Source organism: Tamandua tetradactyla, chromosome 18 (assembly GCF_023851605.1).
Source record: "Tamandua tetradactyla isolate mTamTet1 chromosome 18, mTamTet1.pri, whole genome shotgun sequence".
In the NCBI taxonomy this organism is placed as follows: Eukaryota; Metazoa; Chordata; class Mammalia; order Pilosa; family Myrmecophagidae; genus Tamandua; species Tamandua tetradactyla.
In genome coordinates, this window is record NC_135344.1 from 6,730,209 (window position 1) to 6,739,775 (window position 9,567).

The 9,567-nt window shown below is 38.6% G+C and overlaps 1 pseudogene; it reads right to left on the minus strand.

Annotated features, from left to right (window-relative positions):
• Window positions 1-1,596: 1,596 nt before the first annotated feature.
• LOC143662504 (meiotic nuclear division protein 1 homolog pseudogene) lies at window positions 1,597-2,208 on the minus strand (annotated as a pseudogene).
• Between the last annotated feature and the right edge of the window lie 7,359 nt (window positions 2,209-9,567).

Genomic DNA, 9,567 nt, shown 5'->3' on the forward strand with positions numbered 1-9,567 from the left:
TTGTCTTCTTTCAGTGAGACAGGAAGGCCAGAATGCTCCAATGTAGGGCAGAACTCCCCTCCCCAAGCTGGAATAAGGCTTTAGGACTGCCCTCTGGCAAATTCCTTCCCCACAAGGAGCAGGTATTTGCTACAGAGTAGGATCTGAGTGGGTTTCACAATGATTTTCTCTCTCCCTACCAGAGCCACAAAGGAGATCTTACTTGTTTCTCACCACAAGAATCTACTGGGATTCATGAAAGGAACACTCATAAAGTGTGGGGCTTCTTATGACTATGCTCCTCAGAAGTTTCTTGCTATCACACTATTCTACATTCAGCCTCAAGCACTTGTTCAGTATCTCTAGCCACCTAAGCAAACCTCTGAGGGGATACCATTCCACAACTTATGCTCCAGGCAAGGAGATCTTGAATGCTGTATCTTTCTGGACACAATGGTTTATAAAGCTTATGAAGTGGAAGTTTACCCTGAACCTCAATTCTCTGATGGGGTCTAAGAAAAGTTGGGGATTTTCAACATTTTCTTCTTGTGAAGTTGGGGTGATAACTCCTAAGTTCTTTTCATCTTGCAGCTCAAAGTGGAACTCTAACTATAATTTTGGATTTTATTTCTCTTTCAGTTCTTACAATTTTTTACTTTTGTATTTTGAAAGCCTGTTGTTGGATGCATACATGTTTAAGATTATGGCTTGTGGTAAATTAACTCCTTTGTCATTATGCATTGCCATTCTTTATTGCTGACAGTCTTCCTTCTTTTGAAGTTTACTTTAATATACATAATTTTTTCATTAGTTTTAATATGTAATACCTTTTTTATATCCTTATACTTTTAACCTACCTAGTCCTTATATTTAAAGTAAATATCTTAGATCCAACATATACATGGCTATTTCTTCTTTTTCCAAACTGAGAATATTTATCTTTAAATTTATGTTTGACCCATTTACATCTAATTTAATTATTAATAGAGTTGGATTAAAACAACCCAGCATTCTCATGTTTTCTATTTTTTCTGCCAGGTTTTTCTCCTTTCTCCCATCTCTTTTTGCCTGCTTTTGTGACTTCTAGGCTTCTATTTTATCTCCATTATTCACTCATTATTTTTCCTTTTTTAATTTTTTTTGTGGTTGCCTTACAGTTTACAATGTACCTCTTCAATTTATTACAGTATAACTTCAAAATGGTTTACTACATCATGTATAGTGCAAAAATAACAGTATATATCTGATTTCTCCCTACAATCTTTTGTTGCTATTGTTGATATATATTTTGCTTTTTTATATGCAATAAACCCACAATATGTTGTTACCAGTTTTTGTTTTAGACAGATAAAAGGTATCATATACAGTTTCTGAAAATAAGAAAAAAAATTTCTTTCATTTTAATCATTTTAGAGTTCTTTTCTACATTTCTGTCTGGTGGCATATTTCTCTCTGAAGAACTACTGGTGTTGAATTCTATATAATGTATTTCTTTTTTATACATTATACTTTATTTAAATTAAGAAAATGATAAGCACGTTTACAAGCAAATGACATTTCAATACATTTTGTTGGATTATATAAAATAATTTACATATCCATAAGCACATAGAACTTTCAGTCTATGTAATCAAAGTCTTCTGGAATTCCAAAGTTTTTATCAATTTTATTTTCTTCAAATCCAAATTTTCTTTTTGGCCCAAGATTTTATTGCAAAGATTTTACCAGTCCATTTATTAGCAGATTCTTTGGGTCCTTTATTTGCTTGACATATTTCTTCCACAATTTGTGGATCACATTCTTTGTATTTTTCTACTTCTGCCTTTAGTTATTCTCTTTGATCCCAAAGTGAAGAAAGCTCCTTTGCTAGCATGGTTTGCTCTCTCATCTCATGTCAACTTAAGCTTTCTCAGTGCTTTTCTGTAGGCGTGCATGCTTTTGGCTTCCCTCAGACAACTGAGATTCCAGAACCCCCAACTTGCATTCCCTTGCATGAAGAGCTTTACCTGGAAAAGCCCAATAATAATTACACATTCCAATCCTCTCAGTCAGTCATACCATCATCAACCAAGCTTTGAAGAGCTCCTTTTACTGACATAGACGTAATGCCTTTCTCTTTGGGAGCAATCTTTCTATGACTTTTAATTGAAATACATCTTTCATCTCAAAAAATATTTCCATCATGCTGTCTCTCTTTTCTTCTGCACTTAGTCCTTTTTACTTTGACATAGCATGCATGGCAAGTCTTCCGGTAGCAGGGCCAGGACTCAAGACAAGGGGTTATCTAATGTATTCCTTATCTTTGATATCCTCTATGTATCTATGTTAGATATTTTTTTTCCTCAGGATGACTGCAAGCTTTTTTTTTTCTCACTAGTTTCCTGTCGTTTAAATATTATGTTTCTAGTTACAGTGAAGTTACTTTTATTATTTTTTTCATTTTCTTTCTCCTTTACAATTTTTATTTTTAAAATAATTATAATGCTTAGTATCTCTAGAATTCTTGGAGTTCAGGTTTTAATTACAGTAAAGTTACTATTATTTTTTAAATTTTATTTTCCATTAAAATTTTTATTTTTAAAATAATTATCATACTTAGGTATCTCTAGACTTCTTGGAATTCTGATTTTAAGTATTCTATTAATATTGAAATATTCTAGCTATTGTCTTTTCAAATATTTCTTCCTAACTCCCTCTTCTTCCGGAATTCTGTTTTTTTACATGTTAGGCTGTTTGATATTGCTCCACAATTCTAGATAATCTGTTCTGTTTTTTATCTATCTTTTCTTTTTGTTTTTCCATTTCATTTCTATTGAACTATCTTTTAGTTCCTTGATTCCTTCCTTGTATGAGTTTGCTAATGAGCCCATCTAAATTATTCTGATTTTTAATTATTTATTTAATAGATTCATATCTATTTCTTATAATTTTCTCTCTCTGTTGAGACTCCACATCTGTTTAAGCATGTTACTTGCCTTTTTCACCAGAGTCATTAATGTGTTAATCACAGTTATTTTAAATTTTCTCCCTGCTAGTTGCAATATTTTGATATCTCTGAGTCTAGTTTTGTCGATTGCTTTGCTTCTTGACAGTGGGTTAATTTATACTTGATTTTATTTTCCATTAATATATATTTATAAAAATATATATTTATATATATTTATTGAAAGCCAGAAATTTTGTTCAGGGCTTTAAAGGCTAAGTCAACTTATGCTTGTTCCTGGCCACTAGGACACTGTTTGTTGATAGGTCTTTAGCATGTGTGCAGAGAGGAGACTGAGTTAATCTACTTGTGAGCAGATGGAGCTTTGCTTTCGCCTTGCTCATGCTGAGGACACTCGGGTTTAAACTCCTCTAAGTTTATCTCAGGAACAGGATGGGGGCTGAGATTCTGGAGTTCTTTCCTCCATAATTGTGCCACCCCCTCAGCTTTCAGCTTTCCCTGTGCACCTGTGCCCCAGAGGTGTCTCTCTCCTTGTCTCTGCCCCTCCATCAGTAGTGAATTGCTGTTGCTTGATACTTGGTGCTTATGAGTCTGGTTATGGGGATTCTCTGTTGTTCTGGTCCAGTCTTGGTCCTCGGCATGTTTGAGGGTGAGGCTCTCCCATTGATCTTGGCCTCCCTCCTCCTGTAATCAATATCTGCCTTGTGTATTTGGTGGGTCTTGTTTGAGAAAGTGTTTTCGGGTGCTCTCCTGATACTTCTACTGGTAATGATAGTCATGGATGGCAACCCCCTTCCCGCCCCTCCCAAGAGTGAAGGGTCTTATTTTTCTCTTGTATTCTCTCCCTACCTACAGTGGTTCTTCACTGTGCCTGGGGTAGCAGGGTTTGCTGCCTATCCTCAGGAGCTCTCCATGGGAGAAAGCTTCAGGTGGGACCTCATGGTGGCTGACTGTCCTCTCCAGCTTGCACCACCTGGGAGTTCACCCCTGGCCTCCAGAGGTTCATCCTCTACCCAGAATTTCTCATGAGCATCTTGTGGGCACCGAAGCAGAGCCTATACGGGGGAGAAAACACCCTGTGTCTAAGTGCAAGCTGAACTAGGTAAGTCTCAGCCCTCCATAAGCTATTCTTTTCATTTTTATATTAAAGTACAACATAATGCAATAAAGTGCAGTGATTTAAATATATAGCTTGATGCAGTTTACATGCATACGTGTATGATTCCATTTATACTAAGTTATGGGACATTGTTATACCTGAAGACTCTGTTATGGTCTTTCCTGGTCAGTAAACTCAGAGGTAACCACTGCTCAAACCTTATCATAGATTAGGCTTTTTTGTTATTGAACTCCATACAAATGAAATCATATAGTTTATACTCTTGTATATACCTTCTCTCACTCAACATTATGTTGACAGATTTATCAACGTTGTTCCCGATGACAATAGTTCTGCGTATTTTTATTGTTCTGTAGGATTTTCTTGTAGAACTCTACCACAATTTATATACTATTACTAGACATTTTGTTGTTTTCAATTTCTGGTTATTATGAACAAGGCTACCAGGAACTTTCTTGTACGTTTCTCTGGAATATGTACCAAGAATGGGTTTCCAGGGTAAGAGGTAGGCACATGTTAACATTTCTTGTTAATACCTTTGCCAGTTTGAAAGGGTTGTGTGCCCTAGAAAAGCCATATTTTAATCCTGATCCGTACCATGGAGGCAGCCATTTCTTCTGATCCCTATTCAGTAACAGATTGGAAACTCGATTAGATGATCTCCACAGAGATGCGACTCACCCAATTGTGGGTATCAACCTTGATTAGACAGAGATGTGACTCCACCCATTCCAGGTAGGTATTGATTAGTTTACTGGAATCCTTTAAAAGAGGAAGCATTTTGGAGAGAACAAGAGAGCCACAGGACAGTTATGAGAACCACGAGAGCCCATGTAGCCAGAGACCTTTGGAAATGAAGAAAGAAAACACCCCTGGGGAGCTTCATAAAACAAGAAGCCTGGAGAGAAAGCTAGCAGATGTCACCATGTTTGCTGTGTGTCTTTCCAGTTAAAAGAGAAAACCTGAACACCATCGGCCTTCTTGAACCAAAGTTTCTTTCCTTGGATTGAACATTTGTATAGCCTTGCTTTAGTTTGGACATTTTCACAGTCTTAGAACTGTAAACTAGCAACTTAGTAAATTCCCCCTTTTTAAAAGCCATTCCATTTCTGGCATAATGCATTCCAGCAGCTAGCAAAGTAGAACAATAACTAACAATTTTTCAAAGTTGTAACAATATGTACCCTCACCAGAAATATATACTAGCTCCATTTGCTCCATATCCTTAGCAACACTTGTTTTTGCAGTGGTAGCTCATTGTGGTTTTAATTTACATTTTCCAAACGACTAATAATGAGTCCTGAGATGGTCAGGTTCATGTGTCAGCATGGCCAGGTGGTGGTGCCCGGATATCTGGTCGGGCAAGCACTGGCCTATCTGTTGCTGTGAGGACATTTCATGCACTTAAATCATGACCACATTGGCTGCATCCACACCTGATAGCATCTGCAATCAGCTAAAGAGAGTGTCTTCTGCAATGAGTGACACTTACTCTAATCACTGCAAGGTTTTTAAGGAGGATTCAGAAGACGCAATAACTCTTTCTGCTTCAGCCAGTCTCTCCTGAGAGTTCATTGAGGACATTCATTGGAACTGCCAGCTCACAGCCTACCCTTCAGATTTTGGACTCTTACATACCCATGGTTGCATGAGACACTTTAATAAATCTTATATGTACAGATTTTCCTACTGATTTTGTTTCTTTAGAGAGCCCTAGCTAATACAATACCTTGTCTAAGGCTCATGTAAATATTCTTTATTATGAAATACCTACTGAAATATCTGCCCATTTAAAAATTGGCCTGCTTTTCTTCTTACTGTTAATCTCTGGTAGTTATTTATACATTCCTGATTAAAACCTTTGTTAAATTTTGTTATAGCAAATATATTCTCCCAATCTGTTGTGCCTGTTTAAAGTTGTATGTACCCCAGAAAAGCCCTGTCTTTTTCTTGACCCAATCTAGTAGGGGCAGCCATGAATTTTTTTTAATCCAAATTCAATATTGTAGAGAGGAAATCCTTTAATTGGATGGTTTCCATGGAGATGTGACACACCCAGTTGCCTGTGTGACCTTTTGATTGGATGGACATGTGACTCCGCATAATTCAAGGTGATTATTGATTACTTTACTGAGTCTTTTAAAAGAAGAAACATTTTGGAGAAAGTTCAGGGCCCAAAGAGGTGCAGACATTTGGAGTTGCCTGGAGTGCTGACAGAGGGAGCAGATGCCTAGACACAGATGTTTGGACATGTAGAACCTAGGAGACGGTGCCATGTTCTTCCCATGAGATGCTAAGTAAGCCAGACTCAGAGTCGTGTCCTAGAGGAGCTAAGTGAAGGTCCACAGGTACTTAGAGAGGAAACTACTGGCATCAGAAGCTGGAAGCAATGGACCAGGGAGAAAGGGCCAGCAGACCCATCGTGCCTTCTCAGATCAGCCTTTCTTGAGTCAGGTATCTTTCTCTGGATGCTTTAGCTTGGACATTTTTATGGCCTTAGTTATCTAGGACTGTAAACTTGTAACTTAATAAATTCCCTTTTAAAAAGCCATTCTATCTCTGGTATATTGCACACTGGCAGCATTTAACAAACTAAAACACTGGACTTGACTGTTGACTCTATTAACATTATCTCTTATTAAATAGAAGTTCTTAATTTCAATGAAGTGCAATTTATCAATCCTTTACATTTAATTTATCAATCCTTTACATTTAATTTATCAATGCTTTACATTTAATGCCTTCTGTGTCCTGTTTCAGAAATGTTTACCTACCTCAAAGTAATGAAGATATTCTCTTATGTTTTCTTCTAGAAGCTGCATTGTTTAGCCTTGTAGTATATGAGCTATCTTGAGTGACATATTTTGACTTTTATTCTAATTTCCTTGCTTGAGGAGAAGGCAAAATGGTGGCATTTACTATGGGTTTTCTCTGGATTGCACAAAACCTTGTGTTCTAGTTTGCTAGCTGCCAGAATGCAATATGCCAGAAACAGAATGGCTTTTAAAAAGGGGAATTTAATAAGTTGCTAGTTTATACTTCTAAGGCTGAGAAAATGTCCCAGTTAAAACAAGTCTATAGAAATGTCCAATCAAAGGCATCCAGATAAAGATACCTTGGTTCAAGAAGGCCAATGAAGTTCAAGGTTTCTCTCTCAAGTGAGAAGGCACATGGCAAACACAGCCAGGGTTCCTCTCTCATCTGGAAGGGCACATGGCGAGCACAGCATCATCTGCTAGCTTTCTCTCCTGGCTTCCTGTTTCATGAAGTGCCCCAGGAGGCATTTTCCTTCTGCATCTCTAAAGGTCACTGGCTGGTGGGCTCTGCTTCTCGTGGCTATGTCGTTCTGCTTTGCTGTCTCTGAATCTCCTTCATTCTTCAAAATGTTTCCTGTTTTATAGGACTCTAGAAACTTATCAAGACCCACCCAAATGGGTGGAGATATGTCATCACCTAATCCAGTTTAACAACCACTCTTGATTAAATCACATCTCCAGGGAGATGATCTGATTACATTTTCAAACATACAGTATTGAATAGATTAAATGGGATTTAAATGAAATGGGATTTAGATTAAAACATGGCTTTTCTAGGGAACATACGTCCTTTCAAACCAGTGCACCTTGTTTTCACCCAAAGGCATTTGTCACATGATTAGCCATATATGTTATAACAGAAAAATAAAAGCTCCTGTTTCAGACAGTATGGAACTTATAATGCTTCACTACATTACCAGCAGATTGCTAAAAGTGAAAGGTCAATTTCTAATTTAATATTTGTTTAATCGCTTTTAGAAATCAAATCTTTAAACTGTCACTCATTCAAATTATTGCAAATTGTTGGGGAAACTACAAACATGACTAAATTTCTAAATCAAATGGAAAATCAGTTCTAAATTTTTAGAAGAGTTGAATCTATGATATTTGATGTCAAACATCTGAATGGCTAAATTCTTTACTTTCCTAATAGATATTTACTATGGGTATCTTAGTTGACTATAAAGTAAATATAATCTAATGGTGCAACTTGGCTGGAAAAATGCAAATTGTAATTGAGAGTGCATAAATGGAATAAAGTGTAAAGATCTGTGGAAATACAACACACATCGCTACGCTAGGGTGACCACATCTAAACATAGTTTCAACGCTACAAGTGAGTTAAGAGAATGGTGACCAGGCTGGCGAGGGAAAGGCTCATCGGGGAAGATGTCTGTCTTGGAGCAGAGAAGCTCGAGAGGGGACTGGATAGAGGAATTCATAGGACACGACGCAGCAGATCCTGCTAAGTGACGAAGAATCTTCTAAGGCTCTCCTCAGTAGAACTGTCCCCCTCAAGTGTCCGGGCTTTCACTGAAGCTATTCACTCAGAGCATGGATGAGTCTCTAAAGGGTACTGTTGGAAGGATTCCTGTGTGGTGATGCTCTTTTTCCCTTCTCCTAGAACGGACACAGCAATTCTAAGAAAATGACGAGGATTCTCTTCCCAGAGGACAGCTTTTCATCTTTGGGAAACTGCATAAGACCGAGCTTGGGATGGGGAATGGATGAGAGTAAGAGATGACGCTTTCCCAGCAGGAGGGGCCGCCTTCTTGGATGCAGAGGCTTTGGAGTGGGGTCAGCAGTCATCCGGGAGCTTCCATGTCAGCCTGCCGCTGAGTCCTCTGCAAGTCCATCTGTGCTGGGAGAAGGAGCCCTCTGCCTGGGCCGCAGGAAGGATGCGCCTCCCCCACTGTGACCTGGGCAGGGACCAGACCCTGGAACAGAGACCTCCGTGTCAGCTTGTTGCTTAGACTCAAATTCCACCTAAGCCGAAGTGAAAGCCTGCATCCTCACCAGACACTCAGCTACTGGGCTCACGGAGAACAAGCAGCGGCTGGTGGGAGTCCAAGGTGCGTGCAACGTGCCCCACTCAGGTCAAAACAGGAGCACGCCTTGGGAATGGACCTTCTTCTCTGGACCATGCGTGGAAATATTCCTGGGAACTGACCTGAACTCCACCAAACTCACAGCTTCAAGAACGGTATATGTTCAGCGTAGTGATTTCCAAGGTATATGTGCTGGACAATTACTCTCTGAGGATAGAAGTGATATGTGTGATTTTCCTAATGCTTCTGCAGAAGCCCTGGCCCCTCCAAGTCAAAACAAGACAACTTAGGTTTTATGCACACACACCCTCCTTGATTTGTTTCAAATCAAGTCCCTTGTTTGAAATAAATTGTCACAACAAGGAGTGACATTCTGACAGCCGGGTAGCTTAAGAATGGAAACGACAGCCAGCAAAGCAGAAACCATGGCTCCGACTCTTATGAACAGCAATTTGTACTTAGTTGAATAACGGGGAAACTCGAAAAACCCTGGAGAAAGAGAAAGAGCAAGATCAAACAGCTACATTTCCATCCATCCCACACTACCACAGAGTAGTTGACACATTGTAGAATAGCAACCGTCAGAAGTTTTGTAGTGCTTACTTTTATTCCACTTCTTGACACACCCAAGAGCTTAAAAACTCAGGCCAATAAAAAGGA